General features: G+C 31.5%; 1 protein-coding gene across 6 annotated transcripts in view; it reads right to left on the reverse strand.

Annotated features, from left to right (window-relative positions):
* Positions 1 to 20,432, reverse strand: part of LOC110995954 (A disintegrin and metalloproteinase with thrombospondin motifs 16) — a 98,278-nt gene extending 77,846 nt beyond the window's left edge. For 5 of the 6 annotated variants that reach the window (XM_022263408.2, XM_022263407.2, XM_022263404.2 and 2 more), the window contains exon 1: positions 20,230 to 20,432. The gene's annotated coding sequence lies outside the window, so the exon portion shown is untranslated. Of the gene's footprint in view, positions 1 to 4,363; positions 4,391 to 20,229 lie in introns of all 6 variants that reach the window. The other variant, XM_045632772.1, reaches the window with a different exon arrangement.
* Between the last annotated feature and the right edge of the window lie 3,857 nt (positions 20,433 to 24,289).

The raw sequence follows: 24,289 nt of genomic DNA on the forward strand, positions 1-24,289 counted from the left end.
ATGCCTCCTGCCGGTTCTATAAAAAATATGAGCCGGGGTGTTATAGGTAGATGACCGCATATTTGAGAATAATTTATAAATAATAATAAACCAGGCAATCACCAACGAAATTGCACTGTGATTTCCGTTAATCATAGATTTTTCAATGTCCTGCGCGACACGGGAAATATTTAATTCATCAATTAAACTTCAAAAAGCGATTCCAAAAATTTTCAACTAATTAACGGTTACAGGCCTATTTCTACCAACTTATTTCTAGGTAAAGATTTGCGAACGTTATCATTACATCTGTCCCTAACCCACATGCTCACGTTGCAACAAAAGGAAGTACGTAATGACAAAGGAAATGGCAACCTTACGCAAATCATCTCCCACCACTGCGACTGTCATATTACCTATTTTACATTTACTTGGTTGTATAATACCACTTATTTATAAAGAATTATTCAATATAATTTTTTGTCTTTGTTTGTCTTGGATATGGTAGGATAAGGGGGGACCTTACTGATGTATATTTCTTCTTTTTTATATTCATAATTATGTAGTTATGTGAATAAATGATTTTTAATTGAATTGAATTGCTATCACATCAAGAAAAAACATAAAAACAGCAGTATAAACTTCACAGGAATTTCAGAACGTGTCGATGTATCATGCTGCTGATAGAGGACTAATCTTTGTTTTTAATTTATTTTATTATTCTTTATTACTCAAGATGTCATGTGGAACATGGTGTAATGGTTGCAGCTCCTTACAAACGTTGTGTAAAAAAAACTTGGCGATTATAAAGAATGGCGGGGAGTTTATTGCTAGTTCTTCTCTTCCGTTCTACGCCCTTGATTTGAGAACTGGCAGTGAATGTAAAATTAGAATCATCTAATGTATATTTCTTTTTTTGACGTTCATTATGTTACCTATATGAATAAATGATTTTGGATTTGATTTGATTATTATTTTTACTATCACATTATATTAGCGGTGACTGTATCATTTGTATTTCCTACAAGCTAAGTCCAAGATCGAATAAAAATTGTCACAATTTTCAACGCTCATTCGACCTTTAACATAAACCAAGGTTTAAAAAAATACAATGACAATTTTCGATTGTGCTGCCATCGTCATAAATTAACTCTTAGATAATCTTGGAGATACATCCGGTCACATAAAGCCATCAATCAATCAAAATATTAAAACTTTACGTCTTTTGAGGATTATATTTAATCTTTTCATTTATCGCAATTTTTTTATAGAACAGGGGGCAAACGGGCAGGAGGCTCACCTGATGTTAATTGATACCAGTTTAGTGATATTATTATTTACGTATTCATATACGTCAATACGACAGTGAATTTTCCGATAAGAATTGTTCCTAGCTGAGAAAGTTTGACATTTTTTGGCTTTTAAGAAATTGTAATATCTTAATATATATATTTCTTGTGTGCGTGTGTATGTGACTGAACTCCTCCTAAACGACTGGACCGATTTAGACGAAATTTTTTGTGTGTGTTCAAGGGTATCTGGGAATGGTTTAGATTGACAATTTTGTCCGCTGGACAATGTTTTTTTTAATAATTTTCAATTTATTAGTTGTTGTTGATTTTGGAATGTTTTACATTGGATCCGACAGACGGCGCTACCATCGCAGTGTCAAATTTTAAATAATATTCGAATTTTAATTTTAGTCTGTCCCGAAATTTAAAAAAAGTTTTGTTATCATTGTGTCATATCGTATGTGACCATGTGCTGGATCGTTAGATATTGTCATAAAATTTGAATAATAATTTTCATCAAAATGGCTTATTAAAAATTGAAATTTTGAAATTAAAGACGTGTAGACAGGACAACGTCTGTCGGATCCGCTAGTATTTATATATATATGTTCTCTTTCTTCTGTTTAAAAACTTTAATTAACTTTTTAGGATAAATATACGTTGTTGAGGCGACAGACAGGTCAAAAGGCCGGCAACGCACTTGCGAAGCCCTCTGGCATTACGAGTGTCCATGGGCGTCTGCCCTCTGTTCTATATATAAAAAAGGCATTTTTGAATTTATTCGAAGCAGTTCCTGATATTAGTGTAAGAAAGAAGCTCTTCAGCTCAAATATTGATGCGATAAAGATTGAAGTGACTTAATTAGTTATTGCCTGTTCTTCTCTTCCATTCTACGCCCTTGATTTGAGAACTGTCAGTAAATGTAAAATTGGAACAATTTAATATATATTTCTTTTTTTGACGTTCCTAATTGTACATTACCTATATGAATTAATGATTTTTGATTTTGATTGATTAAGTTACCGATTTACACCATGTTGATACTAGGTTATTATTGTTCTGAATTCAATGTAACTACACAATGGGTAACTGTTTGTGGTGATATGCGTCAGGCCTGAGAATTAGTGAGAAATAGTCGATAGGAATACCTTATATGCAGTCATTGAACTTCAACAGGTGAATGCAGATTAGAGTTTAAAAAATAAGAGTCACACGTTCAAAAATTTGTTCATTTCGTTTAGCGAATATCAATTTTTATACACCTTTAAAATGTATAATGTCATAAGATATTATGAACGTCTACTTCGTTGATGTATACGAGTAACATTTTATTTTCCCTACGAATTGAATTTTACGTCATGCTAAAGGTACGTTGAAAATTTATACAATACATTTTCTAGTGTTTATACAAATGAATGATGAATGAAATGAATTTAGGGTTTTATTGAGTTAACGATTATCAAGTTGATAAAGGGGCCTGGGGCTAGTGCTAGGCAGGCTACTTCTAATTAACTTGCGATATATGTTTTAAAATAAGTTTTGTTTCATGATTTGCTATTTTAAAAGAGTACCGAGAGTTTTTTACGCTGGCTTTTTCTCTCAGTCTCTGTATTCTTTGCCGATGATTAGGGATGCCCATTCAATTTGATGACGTGGAATAAGTGATACCTATATCTTATATTCCAAAATAAACATATTTTATTTTATTAGTAACATTTGCAACAATAAAGTGAACATTGTTAAATGTTCGTTCAAAAGCAGATCACCACAGACTATCACTAGATCATTATTTCTTTCTTTCGCATTTCACACTAGAGTACATCAATGGAAAATATTATGAGGAAATGTCGTAAACTTGTCTGACCTGTCAAAAACAAGAGGTCAACATACGAACAACTGTTTTGCTGGTATTGTAAGCCTTTTGTTGCTAACAAGAGAAATGTATTTAATTATAAATTCATTCAAAGCCATCGTTTAATTTTTACGCGTTTTCAAAAGCGTTTTATTTTTAGGAATGACATTTAAAATGAAATAATCCGTTATTGTATGGTATATTGTATATAATAGTGTATTGTCATGTAGAATATTAAAACAGGTTTGTAAACGAGAAAAATAAGTAATAAATAAGTAAGAGTCAATACTCTCAGAAGGCCGGCGAGATGTCAGTTTCCGTGATTTTGTGACGCGCATAATGTGTTCCTATATTTAACCTATAACGAATAGTTATTTTTACGTTTAGTGTTCACATAGCATGGCTTGTATGAGCTAAAATTTTATTGTCTTTTATTTACATAACTTTTACACATTTAAAGAAAAACACTTTTTACGGATTATAGTTATGTATTATTGTATTTAAACTTATAATTATTTGTACGGTGTGTGTCACGGTGACCACGCACGCTGTAAAGCACGCGAAACGTCGGTTTAAATTTAAAATTATGTACAAATAATTATAAGTTTAAATACAATAATACATAACTATAATCCGTAAAAAGCTAAAATTTTTAGAAATTCCCAATATGGGCGCATTTAACAAATTCAAAAAGGCATTGAAGATGCTTGTTAGAGTGAACATAGAAGACTAACGTTGGGACGGCTAATGGCGACGTGTATCTCGCTCGTATATACCAAGTTTCGCAAGTAAATAAAACACATATTTTGTAATGAGAAAATAAAGCTCTTTAAACATTATAATTCAAATGTTTATTTTCGACAAAGACAGTCTTAATGATTGATTACGTTAATAGTATGTTTGTTTAAAATAAAGAATTTGTCTTACAAAAGAAAACTCTCGTAGACCAAGCAAAAATGTTGTACAATTTATTATCTTAAATATTTATTTTAATTAAATAATTTTAATTCGATCACTTTAAGTTTTATAAAAGATTCATGTCATACCGATTTTTGTTTATCTGCTTTTATTGGTTTACATAAAGAAAGATATTCAATTTATAAATTGGGAAAGCCAATAAAATATTTATATATATTTTAAATATTTATTTATTATATTATATTTTAAATTGTAGTATTATTTGTATGTTTAAACATTACATTTTACTTAAATGTAAAAACATTCAGTGCTATGTACTCACAACTGGATAACGATTGCTCCAACTTACCTGTAAAGAAAAACAAATTAATAATTATTTATTTATAACACTTTAAAGCCGTATAAACAATTTAAAATTTCAATTTTAAGACTTTTACTACAACAAATTATATAAATTTATGACGTATATGACAATTTCGAAAGGTTGCTTATGTAATTATTTTGTTCATGGACAATCTATTGATAAACATTGGTTAATAAATGTTCCTTAACTAAGTAATAAAATGTATCTCAATACAGCGAGGAAATGTTGCTAGCGTTAAAGGTATTTTTCTATTTAATTATGCCTATTATTATTGTTTCACAACTGCGCGTTTTTTGAAGGCAGTTTTTGCCGCGCACCACCACTTTGTGGAACCGGCTGCCCACTGAAATATTTCCGAACCAATTTGACATAGGGTCCTTCAAGAAAAGAGCGTACAAATTCAGATACACTCGCGAGCCCTCTGGAATCGAGCGTGTCCATGGGCAGTATCACTTAATATCAGGTGAGCCTCCTGCCCGTTTGCCCCCTGTTCTATAAAAAAAATGTAGTCTATAAAATTGTAAATATATATATTTGTGTGTTGGATATAAGTAATAAATGCATTACTGGACCTAAATCACTAAGCCGCCTTGCATTGAGAAAACGAACTCATAATTTCATACAACTCCGGGGTTTTTTGGCTTTGTTTCACTCGGGAACTATATCAACTGAGGCGTCGACAGCTACAATTGAATTCTAAATCATCGTAATATAAACGTAGAAGAAAATACTTACACACACAAACATTGCGTGCATATACACTTCCGTTGCCTGTGTGACAGTAATTTACTTAATGATACGGTTATTCAGAGGTTGATGACATTCGAAATTACTTTCTATGATAATTGGCTAATATCGATTCTGGATAAGGGATAGTAAGTTCGGACCTAGCGCTATAAGGCTTTTTAGGGAAATATTAAAAGGGTTAGTCGACATCGCAGGAGACCGAAGAGCTGGCAGCTACCTCGTACAAAGAATTAGTCTGGCTAGCCAAAGGGGGAACGCTGCCAGTACCTTCAGAACCATGCCTAAAGGGACTCTGTTTAATAATATATTTTAGTTATTACATATTTACATATCAGTGTTTCAGTATTATTACATTATAAACGAATCTAAACTGTATATTCCACATTTGTAAAGATTGTTAGGGCTTTATTATTATCAATAAGATCTTCTATAAACTTTAAATAACATAATTAGAAGATTAGTAATGTAGGTTTTAAAACAGAGGTCACAACTTCATAAAGCCTATTTTACGATCATAGCCTCTACGATTTTATGATTATTACCTAAGCTAATGTAGATACAATTGCAACAGTTATGAATATTGATCACTATAACATATTACATATATATATGTTATCGTGATCTTTATGTTTGTATATCTGATATTTATGTAACATTCTAACATCGCATCCCACCCAGGCATATAGGAAAATAAGTAACGTAATAAATATAAAAGGAAATTGCGAAAATTGTTTGCCTTCCACCATATCTTGTATTTTCTATAACCATGTAAAGGTATTTAAATAAATTGTTTTTGATATCATTGAATAATAATGAAAATGGCAACCGATACCAGCGCTTTGCTCCGACATACCAAATCGCGTATTTTTCTCTGTTCGGTTTCGTTATAATGATGCATTATTTACGTGGACGGATGAGCTATCAATATAATTCCTATACTTTGGCCAACGGGCCCTTCGAAACTAGTTGAGTATCCCCCATATACCACATCCGCCCCCGTGGCAGAAGCGTTCTCGAAGGCCCATTTTGGGTTGCCAGCCGTAAGTAATCCACTGGTGACAATTAAAATACCACATCAAAAGTATCAGACTACAATAGCTTGTGGGTAATTAAAACTTGTTTCTTGAGAATAACTTGTATTCGGATCGGAAAGTCCTTTTTCTGCATTAAATAAGACCTGTAAGTGTATATTTTATTAACTTTACCAAGACAAAATGTTAATTATTACTTTATCAAACTTGTATTTTAACGTCAAAAAAGTAAAATTACTTTGACGTTAAAATACAAATGCAAAAACCAACATCGTAACAAAGGACGTAATAGAAACGCAACGTATTAGGTAATTGTTACCGGTTGGTTTTATATTGGAATCGGTCATGCGTAACCAACATTGGTGTAATTGTGTTATTTTATATATGTAATAATACATTTTATGATTTAAAGATAATTTTATGTATGCGCATTTTGAATGGTTCGAGAATTGACCCCGGCGGTACGCCATGCACTGGCAGCCTTTTTTTTATATAAAAAAGGAAACGGGAAAAGGGTTTCCTTCTGTTAAGTGATACTATCACCTATGGGCTTGTTGCTAGAAGTTCGCAAGTGGAATTGGCACGCTTCCTTCTTTATGCATTGTATTTTAACTGAGTTAAAAATTACTCGTTTTGATTAACTTAAATATAAAACAAAAACATATTTAATCACATTTAAGTAAAGATAGTTTTAAAAAATGACCAAAAAGTTTTTATATCAAAATATAAAAAGTAATATCAGAGATTAGAGTAAAAATTATATGCAAATCGTGACCAATTCAATACTACATCTTATTTATATTCATATTATTCGAGGCAAAGCAAAACTTTTTGTTAACCATCTTAATGAAATCTACCTTAAAACCTCTTTCGTCATTTTAAAATGATTTCTTTCAATGTAGAACGACTATTGTTCACAACATTTGTTGACATTTCAAGACAGTTAGTAAAATAACTACTACACTACAATTTTATTTAAAAAATGTGCCTTTTTTTTATTCTACAAAGTAATTATCAAAGATTAAATTGATTTCTGTGTAAATTTACTTTCGCATTAACTATATTAAGTCATTTACCTACCGTAGTCTGTGGCATAGCGAATGAAAGTGTAAGACTTGTGACGTAACACTTCCGAGTGCTCGCAGTTCATTGCGATACCGAATCGATCTATTTTGCAATAGTTGTCTAGCGTTGTATTACCCTTTTAAACAGGGCATGGCAGTGTTTGTGGATATGAGATTTTAGACTCGGGTTTGCGTTCAAATCATATACAATTATCTATAGGAAAATACCAGCATATCTTGCAAAAAACGTATCTATAAGAGTGATCTCTATCTATTGAGGAAAATATTGATAAAATAGAAACCAAAATCTGATGTAAATCCTTGCAGAATTCTCTCACGAATTTAGTTTCTGCGAGAGAACCAGGAAATGCTTCTAATATAAATTCCACCCATAGATAACTGACGAATATAATAATAAAAATCAAACTAAAACGAATTTAAGAAGTTTGGTCCTTTTATCTGGCACTTCCTATTTGTATTACGATTATTTTATTTTTTTTCCTTTTTGTTTTTTATGATAGTAATATTTAGTATATATGTGAATGGATGAAGCAAGATGGTCGATATACGGCTATGCGTAAATATTGGTAATATAAATGGATATTTAAATTTAAAAACATATAAAATTTATATATTTTAATTAGCAGTGGTGTGTTAATAAGCAGTGGTGGTCTGTGTATTACAGACTTTCTTTCTATGTGCTCATGGTGAAGGAAAAGATCGTGAGGAATCCGTCTTGCCTTAGACTTAAAAAGTCGACGGCGTGTGTCAGGCACAGGAGGCTGATCTGCTTGCCTATTAGATTGACACATGATCATAAAATACATACAGATATCTGAGGCCTATACCTAAAAAGGTTGTAGCGCCACTGATTATATTTTAGTGTAGCGAGGAAATGCTTTTTTCATGCTAGGAATTATTTATTTGAACGCTTTAGTTTTTTTTTATATAAAGTATAAATATAATTTTAAAACGTTTAATAATATAGTTATCACGTATACAAACAAGTCTGTATCATTTCTGACATATTCTAAACAATAAAGGATTTCTGTTATTTGAAACAAAACATATTATTTCGATAATATAGCGATCAATTTTAAAACATAATGACGCAATATTTAACTCCGATGTGAACTCTAATGAAACAGGAAAAACTTGTGAAACCGGTCAATGTGTATTATATTGATGACCACTCATTAATATAGAAAATATTTTGTATGGAAAAATAGTTATGTAAAAGAATTTATTCGCGATATTGAGATGTTTGTTACTCAAACCAAAAACTTTGGTTTATTGTAATATAAAATGCGCATTTTGTGTCTTTACGCAAAAATTTAAGACAGTTATAAAAATTAAAAACAGTTAAAAGTGTGATAACTAAACAGATAGATATATCTTTAATTTCCTTCGATACGAATACCTATATCATCGTATTGTATAGTTTTCAATTTATAAATTTCATTATTATACAGAATTAAGAATATTGGCTCTTTAGTTTGGTTATTGTTATCAATTTAATAATACCAAAAGTGTATATTCCTACTGATGTTTTTGTTATTGTTTCGGATTGTAATGTAAATCTTGTCTTCTTCTAAAAATCCTCGCTATTAAACTCTTCCTAAACGGCTGGATCAAGTCGATGTTGTGTTATAACTATTCATTTTATTTAAGTATCGTTTAGATTTACAATAAGATATATGTATATATATATATTTTTAATAATTAATTTTACCCGTATCACCTCGACGTCCGCCGTTTCAAAACTGAGCGTTTTTCAAGACAAATTTTGCCGTGCACCACCGCTTTGTCCTTTTATTGTCCTTCAAGAAAGTGCGTAACTATTCTTAAAAGGCCGGTAACGCACTCGCGAGCCCTCTGACAGTGAGCCTCCAGCCCGTTTGCCCCCTGTTCTTTAAATAAATTAATTACGAAAAAGCCTTTAGTCTATTCCCTTCTTGTTCCGCATGAAAACGACAGATACGCCATATGCGTATACCACCGGTGTCTGTGTACATAAATCTCAAGAGCTACTCGAGTCTTTGACAAGCAGTAAAAATATTTGTCAACATTGACCTAATTTTTTATTGACACCGTAGTCTTTACTTAACGGCGTCGGTGCATTCACTTTACAACATCAACATCTCTATGTTTATCTATTAATCAAACAAAAAAATAAGTTAATATAAGCAAGTTCTATCAAAAAAAGAACAATTATTAAAATAGAATAGAATTATAAACCATTTTAATATTGTTACATTATACTTCTATCTACTCTATTCTTCTTTTATATCTTATGTTCTGGTAATACCTCACTTTATTATACTGATTGCAGGTTAGATTTGGAGTCGAGAATTGAATTTGTGACTTAGTTGAATATATTTTTGTCACGGGAGTCTTAATTCAGGTGTAACAGGAACAGAATCTTAGCATAATATGTTCACTGTTTTATTATTACCACGAAATTATACTCAAGTTGTGTTTTAAGTATTTTGTGTATTAACCACGTGATAAATATTTGTATTCATAATATACATTAGTAGTTATTGCATCAGGTAGACGGTAAAATTAACAAACCTCTTTACTTATAAACGTCAATCAAGAGGTATTAGGCGTTGCTAACAATTATGAGTCAACTGTTGGTCAAAGGTTGCGAGCTGAACTTTAACTAAATTACGCGTTTAAGTTACAGTAACATGTACAGAAGTTAAAGATGTAGGGAGGTAGATGGTAGTAAGAAGGGGTGATGGCAGAAGTTGGGGTTTATCGCTCACCTGTTGGTCTGACTAAATAAAGACAACTATGGGTCTACTTAATGGTCTGAAACAAGAGGATAGAGCACTGTGGAGGCAGCAAGGCAACGTATCAGTTGGGGCTTCAGACAGGCACAACAGTATTGAAGACGAAGAAGAAATAAATAATAAATTAGAAAGCATAATCTACGGAAAAAAGAAGGTTATTATTTTACATTAAACTATGGTTAAGAGTTTACTAATACTCTTTCGCAACAAATAAATAGGCAAGAATCAAAATTAACTTTTTGATACATTTTCGATAATTAATCACCCACTATGTTCCATTTTACATTAAATACAAGCAAATGAGCAATTGCTGATGGGATTGATCGGCAATTGGTGTATATTTTGTTGTAACTAACAAATTCTAAGAAAGTTTTGTTTTACACTCAAACTTATCAACTCAATACGACGACCAGATTACAAGAACGCCATACCGCTTAAGAAACAATAGTGGGCTTATTATAATACCCGAATGGAGAAAGAGTTTTTTAATGAAACAGGAGGTAGACGCGTAGGGTACACTATTGATCAACATATACATACACATTGACAGAGGGCTTGAAGTTCGTTGTCAATCTTTGAATAATTGGTGTATGAAATGTACCTTACGAAGAATGTACCTTAGAGAATGACAGAGCCGCGGTAGACCGAAATTATGCTGGAGCTTCCAGCTCTTACTGCCCCTACTGTGTTGGACCTTCCAGCCCTTACTGCCCCTACTGTGTTGGACCTTCCAGCCCTTACTGCCCCTACAGAGTTGGACCTTCAAGCCATAGCAAGCAAGCACAAAATAGCACCTAAGGTTCTTCATCAACAAAAGACTTGACCCTAAGTACTTCAAAAAAAATAGCGTTTCAATTCTTAAAAGGCCAGCAACGCACTCGCGAGCCCTCTTATATTGAAAGTGTCCATGGTATCACTTAACATCAGGTCAGCCTTCTGCCCGTTTATAAAAAAACTCAATGGGTGGTAGCACCTTCGTGATGACTAATATTTTTTGCCACTTCCGGCTGTATTAAATATACAAATGATTGACCGTAGCTAATAAGATTGATGTCTAGTACTGTATTTCGTATACCGTTACTCACCAATATTGACACGTCGCGGGGTGCGATCAATGAACTTCAAGTGCAACGAACGAATTTTTCTGGTACTTAATACTCGTGGCATAGGATAAATGTTGGCTAAAGAATAACAGAATAACTGCTATATATATTCGTTTTTTTATAGAACAGGGGGCAAACGGGCAGGTGAGCCCTGATATTAAGTAATACCGCCGCCCATGGACACTCTCAATGCAAGAGGGCTCGCGAGTGTGTTGCCGGTCTTTTAAGAATTGGTACGCTCTTTTCTTGAAGGACCCTAAGTCGAATCGGTAGTGGGCTGATTGTTTTCAAAAAAGGGTACAGCAGATAGCGAAAGAGGGAGACAATTTAGAAGGTTACCAAATTAAAGAAACATCTGGTGGTTGTAGGAATGGCGGGATTTGGATGAGAAAAGGTCACACAACAACACTAAAACAAGAATGTAATAGAATTGGGTTTCAATATATCTGAATTAATAGCTATTATTATGTGCCTATCTGATACTTGATAATACATAAAACATTACAATTACTTACAATACATAATGCATTTTAACGAAAAATTAAGATCTGAATTGTAAGTGTAATATTTTTATTTTTTCCAACATTTATTTTAGAATAATGGCAACATTTACCTTATATATAGTATTAAAAATGATTGTTTTACGCTCTAATGAAAAAAAGATTTGAAATTACATTTTACTGATATAACACACGTCAATAAAAATCAAGAGTTCATTTATACATTTTTTTAAAGGTTTAAAGGCCTGCAACGTACTCACTTACACATCAGATGCCCTCCTGCCCGTTTGCGTCGTTATATTAAAAAAAAGTTCATACATTTATACATTTTATTTGATTTTCTCCAATCATACAGAGCATTAGACGTGGTGCAACGTGTTGCAAATGCATTAAATGCTATATCAACACCCTAACATTACCAGAAAGGTCAGCAGCGAAAGCAAGAAGCTACTATTACAACATATGTTATGCAATGATCAAATTTATATAATACTATAAATGGCAAGTAAATTTGAAATATCAACAAATGTTGACATTTTGTGAGGATGACAAATTATATACCTAAACCTTCACGACTTCATACTTCTTATTTTTGCACCTAATGGGCAGATAGATAGCCCCTATTTGCTGTCGATAATCTCTCTAAAAATCCCTCCACCGTATGCGACAAAATAAATACAATTGTTCGAAATCGTACGAACTTTAATTACCTGCATAATTCGCCAATTTTTCAGGTTTCATTTAAACTACACCTCACCCAAAAAGGATGTGCGGAAATATTTGACGAGACAAAATTAGCTTTTCTTTGAAAAATTTTGTATTAATTGTCGTTTGTTTAATGTTAAATTTCAGTTTTCTTTAAAAATGTTTAATATATTTTTAACTATTAATGTACTTACTTAGGTTTTCTGTTTCTTATATATTGTTTATCAATGGAATCTGTTTTGCCTTTGAATTGTCTAAGTGTTTTGTTTTATATTATGTAAGCCGTAAGATTACTAATAAATAAATAAAATAAATACTTTGGTTAGATACAAATATGGTGTAGGAGTTTTGGAATTTACCGCGAGTAGACAGATAATAGTGGCATCAGTCTCCCAGTGATGTCATGTATTCGTACTCCGGTTGGGCGCCAATGGACTTTCTATCAGATTGGAATCAGTGAAGGAAGACTGTGAAGACTGACAGTGAAGAAACCATTATGCCTTAGATCTAAACTTTTAAGGTATGTGTCAGGCACAGAAGGCTGATCACCTCCTTGACTATAAGAAAAATACACCAATCTGAGGCCTAGACCTAAAATGTTGTACTGGTTTTTTATCATATAAATTTAAATATTTAGTTTATTTAAGTTTATTAAAGATTAAGAAACTAAGCGACGACTTTTATTTAGAAAACTAAAATCCATAAGTAAATAATCATTAAAAGATATATGTGTCTAGTGGCCAATGTATATATAGTATCTATATATGTATAGCCTTCACCTCTCTATAAATGTCTGTACCGATTGTCTACATTCTTACATTCAAATATTCCGTCTGAGGAAATCTTTAACCACGTATTAAATATTTGAATACTAAAATAAACATATTTTACCATAAAGAAGACACACATATATTATAATTACTACATACAATTCTTAAAATGACATTGCTACTCTCAATTTTTAGACAGTTAAAATGAATTGATTTGAATGCGTCTTGCTTGAATAAATAGTTATTTTCAATAACTTGGCGGTCACTACTAATGACATTAATAACTTAAGTAAGCAGAGACGCATCCACTTTCGTGACATTCACCATCTCGTCGGCTATGGGAACTTTTAATTGGTTCCATTTCTGGTACCTCCTGGATTTGTTCCAGTATCCAATCAGATCTCTTCATCCACGGTTTCTTTGTAAATCCTACTTTTTAACCGCTTCTTCATCTGTTCCACATGGCCAAACCACCTAACCATTCCTTTTCGTATCCTTTTCCTAACGTCCCCTTTTAACCAACATATTGCTATGTGTTTTTATATATACTTACGAAGAAACAGATCCATACAAGAAAACTATTCTAAAACCATCCTTTGAAGTTTCACTTTCACGGCTAAAATAAAATTGAAATTATTGTTACATGTAAATTTCTTTCACAATTGTCTTGCAGAACTTGCGGTTGTCTTAGTTGTAAAACAATATGGCGGACAGTGTCAAAATTCACAAATTATCTTCTGGTTAGGACATCGCCATTACACTGATATGAATCATTTGCGGAAATTTTCACGCTTTGTGTAACCATTTAGGAATGGGAAGGGACAGATCAAAATGGTTCTCAAGAGAGTAAGGAAGTATCAACGAGCAACTTTTTCTTCGCCAGGGTTTTTTATACACAATCCCACCTACGGTTAAATATGATGTGGTCTACTGAAAGTCATGCCAGGAGATGTTGTGCAACCCAGCTTGAATGAACACATATCATTCAGCGTAGAAGATGGAACGGTTTTTTGTTGTTATTTAAGGAATGGTTTGTTGGTCCTGCAGTACCTGGGTTGGTCGACAACGAAGGGTTGAAACTTCTGCGTGCTTCTAGATTATCGTAGTTTGGTTAGAAGTGGTTGTAATGTACTACTATATGTATACTAATAAACATATACCACTAACATATAATAATAATTATTTATTTATTTTTCTCCCTTAAACATTAACAATAATAATTAATAATACAGTGACGGTATTGGGAGACGGGTTTCCAAACTAGGTAAGAACCTGTGATATGGATGACCAGGCTTCCATTCTATAGCAAGTCATATAGAGTAGTAAGAAAATGGAAGTTTGTAAGAGATTGTGTATGTGAGTGTGTGTGTATTTATATTTATATGTAATTGGATTTTATAGTTCCTATAAACACCGATTTGTTTGTAAAGAGTGAATAGGTACCCTTATAACACGGTATTCTTATAACGCCATATTACTGAATTCAGTTCGCGGGCATTTCATTTGTTATACTTCTGTGACTCACATAATGATTTCTACGCAATTATTTCGTTCACAACATAGTTTTTTCTTAATATACAATTTAAGTCCCATTTAACGAGAAAACTTAAGCGTGAATTATTTGTACATAACGCGTTATATGGGGTCATAATAGCGTATTGCGAAAATCCTCTAACAACGCGTTTACTATAACGCGATGTATTGATTCCGCGTTTTTTTTTAATGGAATAGGGGGCAAACGGGCAGGAGGCTCACCTGATGTTAAGTGATACCGCCGCCCATGGACACTCTTAATGCCAGAGGGCGAGTGCGTTGCCGGCCTTTTAAGAATTGGTACGCTCTTTTCTTGAAGGACCCTAAGAATTCGTTCGGAAATATTTCAGTGGGCAGCTGGTTCCACAAAGTGGTGGTGCGCGGCAAAAAATGCCTTGAAAATCGCGCTGTTGTGGAACGGCGGACGTCGAGGTGATACGGGTGGAATTTCTGTATGTGTACTATAATTTGGCTATATCATCACATGTATACACTGTTAGTGGTTCAAAAATGTAGGTTAGTGCATCAGACCGTTGAAATAACGCAACCGTCACTGTTGACCAACAACTTGAGAAATAAACAAACTGTGAAAATCTATTTTATAATTACTTTAAAATCTAAATATATAATTGGTTGTCACGCAAACTAACCATGAAAATTTAAATTTACTTAACTTGCCGCTCGACCGAAATCTCTGTGACTGGTGAGAGGAGGACTTCATACTCCAATGGGTAGACATCCAACGATAATTTTATAAAAGGTATGATATTAACGGATTAACGGATAACGTCTTTTCATCGTAAACTTTTATTTAGAGTTTGATATTTGGTAGTGGCCTGTTATAATTAAAAACAAAACATTATATGGCATACTTAGGTATGCAATATAATGTTTTTTACCGCATTAAACTAGTAACTATTTTAAAAATGTCAAGTAAAATTTTTACAAATAGATCAATTTGTTTCTTATTTATTTTAGACGTTAAATATGTATATATTTAGGTTTATGTTCAAAGTAATTATATTGATTAAACTGTATAAATCACATCAGTCTGTAAAATGTTATAAATAAACGAAAAACAGAACAAAAACTCTTTTTAAACATATTCTAGATATACATTATGATAATAGCATATCATCAAATTGAGTAGCAAAACTATTTCATGTAAATTAATAGTTTTAAATGTCATTTTATCATTGTATTTAAATATTATTAAAATTTGCGTGTAAATAACAAAATAAATGCGTTTTATTAGAATATTTATCTTAAGTGACCTGTGACCTAATGGCATTAACGAATTTTGTGCGCCAAACTATTTTTTTAATTAAATTATAATACAAATGCAAATTATAAGAAATTAATAATGAAAATTTACGCTATAAGATTATACACTTAATTAACTTCATTTGCCTAGTTGTTTAATTAACTGGCTGAACATCTTTCAGGCTAGTTAAACGACGCCGTTTAATTTAAAGGCTAGGCTGATAATTAAACGGCTAATTAAACCAGTTGGCTGCGACATATATATTAATCGATTATGAGTTAATATTATTAATTTAATCTAAAAAAATATTTTGACAATACACTGAAACAGATAAAACGAGCTAACAATACACTTACTATCCCAGCAAATATCTGACTCAATCACGTGATCATCCATGGGAAAAGTATTCTGTATTAATTATAGAGTATATTATATATATACTCTATAATTAATACAGAATACTTTTCAATTTTTTTTTTAATATATATAATATACTCTATAATTAATACAGTAATTATATAGTATACTGTATAATATACAATTAGACTTCAATAGCCTAATTTCTGACAATTGTACCACCTTGACATTTTATACCATATTCGTGCAATAAATAAATTATTATTATTATTATTATTATTATTCTAGGTTTAAAACCTTTATTTAAGATGAGTGTGGAAATCAATACACGAACGTGATTTTTTCTTTATTGATATGAAAATGATAAGGCGGGAGTTAGATAAGAAATGTTTAATGATAACACGTGCTACCATTTCACAATAAGAACGTCGTCACAATATTATCATATCCCTTTACAAAATCATGACAGGACATACGATACAGTTCAAATGATTTATATTTCCCGTAACTTTTTTTCAAAATAAAAACTTTTAAACAAACTTATTAAATTAAAATAATTGGCAACAAGGCATAGGATTTCTTTTGATTAATTTGTAATTATTTTTATTATTAAATATATAAAATTAAAACGAAATGAAAATGTTTTCAATTCAATTCAAAATCATTTATTCATGTAGGTAATATAATGTGCGCTTATGAACGTCAAAAAAAGAAATATAATTCAATTCTTCTAATTTTACATTTACTGCCAGTTCTCAAATCTAGGGCGTAGAACGGAAGAAAAGAACTGGCAATAAACAATGACCACTCTTTTTAATCGTCAAGTTTTTTCTTTTACACAACGTTTGATCCCTGGCAGTGTACCTTTAAATTTGGTCTTGGAGAAACAATATCGTTTCGTTTAGTAAATACAGATGTCGATCAGCGTATGATATGTTTGCTCCGTTGTAAGTTTCAAACAAAAGTGCTGAATTTTTAATGGATTTATCTTAGTACTAATAAGTTTTTTAGGTAAAATCAAGGATAAATTATCCTATTATTATCATTATAAATAATATTATAAAGAGCAAACATTTGTATGCAAATATGTTTGTAACGAAGTGGCTCAAAAAGTACTGGAGCTATTTTAAAAATACTTTCACCATTTGAATGCAACCGATGAATACAGGATTATTTGCAAAAAAATAAGAATACTAAAACTACAATAATGTTACCCAAGGTGTACAAAATTCCTATAAAATATCTGTGATGAACTGAACGGGTCTTTAGTATTTAATATAAATACATCAGATAAAAAGCAATATTATATAAATTGTATAAGTTGAAGATTAGCGAAATTTTAGTTCAAACCAAAAAGTTTCTAGAAGGTCTCAGTAATCCATAAACTCACTGTACTATCCAAAAACCCTGACGAAACCTTGCCCAAGTTATTCAATGATATAAAAATATTTAATTTAGTCATACATTTTCAAGTTCGAACTTATGTTATATAATTAATATTAACGTAATTTTTTTAATATAACAATTTATGAAATCAAACAAAAGTATCCAAAGTATCTTAACGTTCATACAATCCTAAATACGGTGAAACGTTTGCCTCAGCTGCCCTAAAGATGAGCATAATCGTGAATCTTGAAGGAATCCAACTTCTTGATGCAACAGAAAAAATGCCTAAAAAGATCTAAGTCTTTTGAGTTAACGTAATGTATCTTGTACACACGAACATAGTGTGAAAACATTACAGAACACCAAGAGCCTGTTTCACAATGTATGGATATAGTACCAAATAGCTATGCAACACATAAATTATTCGAAAGATAAAAGTTCCAAATAAGATACTTCGCATTTCATGACGAATAGCGCTATCTGACAGTCGTGAAACGCAAAAATACTGTTTATCCTACCAATAAGTAATAAATAGCTTATTTGGAATTTATCCGGACACTGTGAAACAGACCCTTAGAATGTCAATGACCAATAGAATTCATTATAATATATGATTTATCCATTTCTGAACTAAAAACTTGATATAGGTTGATATATAATATTTTTGTTAAATCAGTGGAGCTACAACTTTGTAGGTTATTGTGTTTTTGATTTCTGTATCTGTTTCATGATCATTTGTCAAACTAGCAAGTAGATGATCAGACTCCTGTGCCTGACCCACGCTTTTTTATGTCTAAAGCAAGCCGGTTACGAAGCCCCTTAAAAAAATTTCCTTCACCATTCGAGCGAATGTCAAATGCGCACTAAGAAAGAAAGTTCATTGTTATACAGCCGAAGAACGTACCTACACGCATTAGAGTCGTACAAACAAACAAAAGAGTGGTAAAACTTAGTCTGATATATTATGAGTAATAGAACCCAAACCTTTAAAGGCTTGAACTATAAAGTTCAAAGGTCCCACACTGGTTTGACCACTGACCGGAGATTGGATAACGACAATTTTTTGTCGTTCCTCCGTTGAATATAAATTGCAAAAAATATTATAAACGACACGTCAATTTCGTTAGAACGAATTTGCTTGCTATGCGACATTAATTGACTATACTTTTAATTATTTCAAATTAGTGTCAAACTATTATGACGTAACAGTTTTATCTATGGTAATTTACTCATTAGAACCTCAAATACCTCACATAATTGGCATACATAATATATTAATATACACAATTGTTTAACTTTGAATAAAATTATATATACATATGCTATCAATCAATCTCTACGTCATGAAAAAGACACATTAGTTCTTATACAGAATTATACAAAACACTTGGAACATTTCATCAATGCCGTGAAATTATAATTATAGATTTTTTTCATAAACTGCAATTTCCGTAAAAGTTTCGCATGATTAAACTGGTTTTATAAGTGATTGAGAACTGATATAATAAAACACTTTTAATGTATTATTAAGATTTTATCTAAACAAATGAAATACTAAAAGTAGTGGAACTAATATTACTAGTTTCAGAGCTACAAATGTTACAAATTATACTTCATGTTATTTGGAAAAGATACTGAATCCCATACAAAATAATTTCATATTTTAGTCTTCTCCATAACATACGATCATTTATATGTGACTTTAGTTCCGTTTAAGTCATATTATGTCTATTTAAGTAATTCAAGGTTAAAACAACTTTGGTCAGTCATTTCTTCAAAACCAATGCTATACGCTTTTTAAGAGTACAAATTAAATTTTACGTAATAAAATATCGTTTTTTATTCTAAATAATGTAATTTAATTTCTAGATCATCTTCTTTTAGTTAGTCTTGATGTATTAGTTAATATAAACCCATGGACATCCATTTGGATGGATGGATGGATGCATTGCCATCCTTTATAAATAATAATTTTATCCTGTATTTTGTGTGACTTTGCCTACTACAAAAACTTAACAAAACTTAATCATAATGGTTGACATGTCAACCATTTGTCGGCTATGGTAGTAAACGGATGCGTTGCCGGCCTTTAGAAAATAATACTATTGCAATCCTACACAGATAACATCTGAAGCATGAAAGCACGTACTATTTGATTAAAACAAATTTTAATTTTTAGAACAGAAGTGAATAACTGGCAATAAACTCTCCGCCACTCTTTTTAATCGCCAAGTTCTTTTACACAATGTCTTTTCTAATAAGATTTATACTAAAACTTTGTGTAAATTTTACACAAAGTACAGCCTTCTAAAACTCTACTGCTCTAATAAAAACAGTCATGAGCATCACTGACGCACCTATACGGATACACCTTTGCCTTTCGTAAGACCACTTTCAGTTTCAAATTCTCATAATACTTGCATAACGCTTGCACAAGCCGTACGCGTATTCGATAGTTAATCCAACTGATGCATTTGTATAGGGATGAAAAAGCTCTATACATTTTACACTTTTATTTTTCAAATATTATATTCCTAATTACAGATTATTTTTAACTTTTACTTACAAATGGAAGTCAGCTAAAAGGGTGGTCCGGGGACGCTGGAGTAAAACACAAAATATTCACAAAGGGGCATGCACATAATCCATATCTTATAAAAGTACCACTGATCTTCGGGGCACACGCGACACAATTTTTCCGTTCGGAGAAACTATTGTCGCGACTCAACGTTCGCAGCGCTCGACTCCTCCGAGCGAACTAAACGCGAATGTGTGGGGGCAAATGGATAAAACCTTGGTGGGACAGTGGGGTACTCTTTCGGAAAACGACACTGGTTTTTCTATTCCATTCACGTCGTTCACGGGATTGAAGAAACGCGACGTGACAAAAAAATTACGAATTAATAACGTTATTATATTAATTAAGCTGAATAACGCATTTGAGAAAATTTTACGTATTTACAATAGAGGAATTATTGTGACATTATGTCTATTTGATGCCTGTCAGATAGTATTTTTAAAGTAATTATATTTTGTATGTTATAAATGATTGGTCATTTAGTCAAAAACAAATGGATAGGTTTGTAATTAAAATTGGCAAAAAAAATAATTTATAAATATTATTTTCTATAAAATTGAATTTTGTATTTATAAACTATACTGTTAGATATAATTGTTCTTAATTAACAATAGATGAAAATTTATTATTACATAGATATACGTTATACAAATATGAAAAGAACCCATTTCCGTCAAACAAAAGACTTCAACGAGAATGGCGTGTCTTATGTTTCGAATTAGTTTCGACAAAACTGTTCCAATGTTAACCATATTAACTTCGTGGCTTAGTTGTAAATATATCTCTTATATCTTGGATTTAATTACTCAAATTATAAATGATTAATGTAAATATAAGTAAATTTTACTTTCTTTTAAAATGATGATCTTCGGGTTGTTAATGCATATGAACTGCAAAATTTCGGTATTTGGGTATATTGTAAACGATGATATCAGAAGCCCAGTTCTTAATATCCAATCTTCTTACCAGAAATCTTACAAAATACAGGCCCTGCTATTAACGCCGCACAACTTTCAGCATTTTCCCCTGACTACAGCAAGCCCTGTATGGGCAAAAACTTGATCGGTCCAGCAGGTAGGAACACGGCCTCGTAGGCTGGTGCTCTCCACTCTGCAAGTCAGAATGAACTGAATACTGGATCGTGTCACAAAAATTTAGTATGCGTTGATAACTGTCGAATGATGATATGTATCTGACACCATCTTGGTTTTTTTTTATAGAACAGGGGGCAAACGGGCAGATGGCTCACCTGATGTTAAGTGATACCGCCGGCCATGGACACTCTCAATGCCAGAGGTTTATAATTTTAATGGTCATATGTTTATTCCCTTATTCTATATGTTAAAAAAATCTCCCTATTTTGGTAAGTTTAAATTATACTTATAATTTTTAAATTTATTATAAATTTTATTATTTAAAAAATTATACTTAAAATTTTTGTATAGCTATATAGCTATAATCAGATTTATAAATCCTTAATTTCGCTTCTAACGGTAAGAATTTAAAAAAATACAATTGAACAATTTTTCCTGCTCCCAATTGTTACACCAAAAATACATACTCTTAATAATGTATAATGACGTTACGTAAGCATTGGCATGTTTTAAAAGGTTCCTAGAATCAAAGATAATATATGGCTGCAAAACCGCAAATCATTTTTCCAAAGTGACATTTACAATATACACTCATATACCTTGACTAACACTTAGTTCTACTGAACCTGATTTCCAATAAGCTAAAGAATAGTCGGTATAAATTATACATGAAATGAAATCCTTTAAAAAAATCTATTTGAATCCATTTGGCATAGGGCAGATACAACGTAATGTTTTCTTCAGCAGTGTTTGTACCATCAGCGTACAATCAATCCTTAGGCCGAAACTCCAAACACCTGTCTAGAATTTCTGTCTATGTGAGAATGACAGACAGACGGCGTGTGTCAGGCACAGAAACCCTACTTCCTTCCCTTTTAGAAAAACCATTGATGACTGAAACAGATATCTGCCGAACTCAAAAAGGTTGTACGTTGTTTTTAAGTAGGTCTTGTCTTCTTTCAGCTGTTAGAGTAAATTATCTAATTAAATTCTCAATAGATGGTATTTTTTTTGAACTAACAAAGGATTTTATGACAATAAAATGTTGAACTTTGGTACACCCGTGATTCAATAGGACTTCAGACTGGTGGGATTGATGCGACGAGCCAATAAATTCGTAAATTTTTTCCTGCTTATTGGTTTTTTTTTGGCGATGTTCTTTGTTTTCTATTTATCAATATTAATGTTTAAAATATAAAACAATACTTTTGTATCATTTAGGATGGTCATTAAAAACCAGATTTTAATGTCACACTAAAGTTTTACATAAATAACCAATAAATAATAACTAAAACTATAAATTATATGAAATCATCCATTGTGTTTGTTACACAATGTTTACACTGAATACTAATTTTATCAAAATATGACAGAATAACGTAGTTTATTAATATTAATGATCCGCTATTTATGTATCAGAAAAGTTGCAAATACATTATGAAACGTGTATTATTTTTAACTTGAGATCAATTTCCGGCTAGTAGGTTTATGAAGAAAATTTTAACGTTGTGAAAATTCAAAGAAAATGCAAAATGTATGTAGACACATTTCTGCGTCTATTTCAGTAGGTCAATCATCCTTCATGAAAAATGACATTTTAGGTTTCCTAGTATTTCTTTGTTTATTAGTAATAATAACAATAATATATACAGTATTTACAAAGTAATAATAGAAATAATTAAAAATAGTTAACATAAAAAACCAAAAGAAATTTAACGCTGGCAGAGTAAGTTGCATTTAGTTTAATTTATTATTATATTAAATACGACATTCATAGGAGTGAACCTCAAAATTATGTCACGTCTCTCATCTACTCAACTTCTTCATCATCTTTTCCCACATCTCTCTTATTTTTTCTACCCATATTTCAGAAATATCCCACTGCCTTTCTTTTTCCTTTCCATCAACATACGAGTGTATTATGATATATTGGCATATAACAAAGAACAGTAAAAATATTAAGATAATTGGTATCGCGTGTTAAAAACTGGGTCGCGTACATTATATGCAATGTAACTAAACCCTGTTGACGTTGAAATAGCATAGACATATTTACGATTTTATGGAATAGACAAATCCAAAAACCCCAAATAATATATCCAAATGTCTTACATTTATATGTATGCAGATTTGTAGATTGGAGGAATTAAGGAGGAAAAATGTGTAAGTATGGAATAGGGAAATTATTTATAACAACGCAACATCAAAAACTAAAAACTTGGAACGCTGCTAGTATCTTCGGAACCTTGCCTAAAGGGACTCCTTTTAATAATATTTTTTAATTATTAAATTTTAAGGTTAGTTATTAGATATATTTTTAGTTTGTAATTGTATATTAATATAATTAAATGTATAATGTGTAAAGTAATATATTGTGATTTATTAACATAATTAATCAATATGTAAAAACTAAATAACTGTTAGCAAGCTCATGTTATATACGAAAGAGGTTACAACATATTCAATATCACACAGATTAAAAGTTATTTAAACCAACGTTCTTCTAGAAGAAGTCTGGAGTTTCACCCCTTCATGACATCTCCCCTGCACTGGACGATTTGGATCGTCAAGCATCTTCCATCTTCCCTAGACAGTTTAAAATGACTTCACTTAAGGACTTCTTTTCATTTTTCGTCATCATTTCTTGATGTAGGATTAATGGAAAAAATATATGGTGGAGTTGAGTAGTTTATGTATCCATTTTGATAGACACGATTTAAATAACATAGCTTGATAGAAAAAAATTCAGCAGCGGTTAAAATAGGCATCTCCTGGCCACGTTGCGGTAAACATCTTTCCAGTCTTTTATATATTACCTTTGACACTATTAGGCGTTAATATCTTTTTAGAGTAATTCATAGATTCAATAAATAGGAAAGAGAAAAACACGTTTTAATTTTACTTTTAGCAGAATTTAGCTATTTATATTCCAGCTTATTGATTAAACTAAAGTT

The sequence above is a fragment of the Pieris rapae genome, chromosome 20 (genome assembly GCF_905147795.1).
Source record: "Pieris rapae chromosome 20, ilPieRapa1.1, whole genome shotgun sequence".
NCBI lineage: Eukaryota > Metazoa > Arthropoda > Insecta > Lepidoptera > Pieridae > Pieris > Pieris rapae.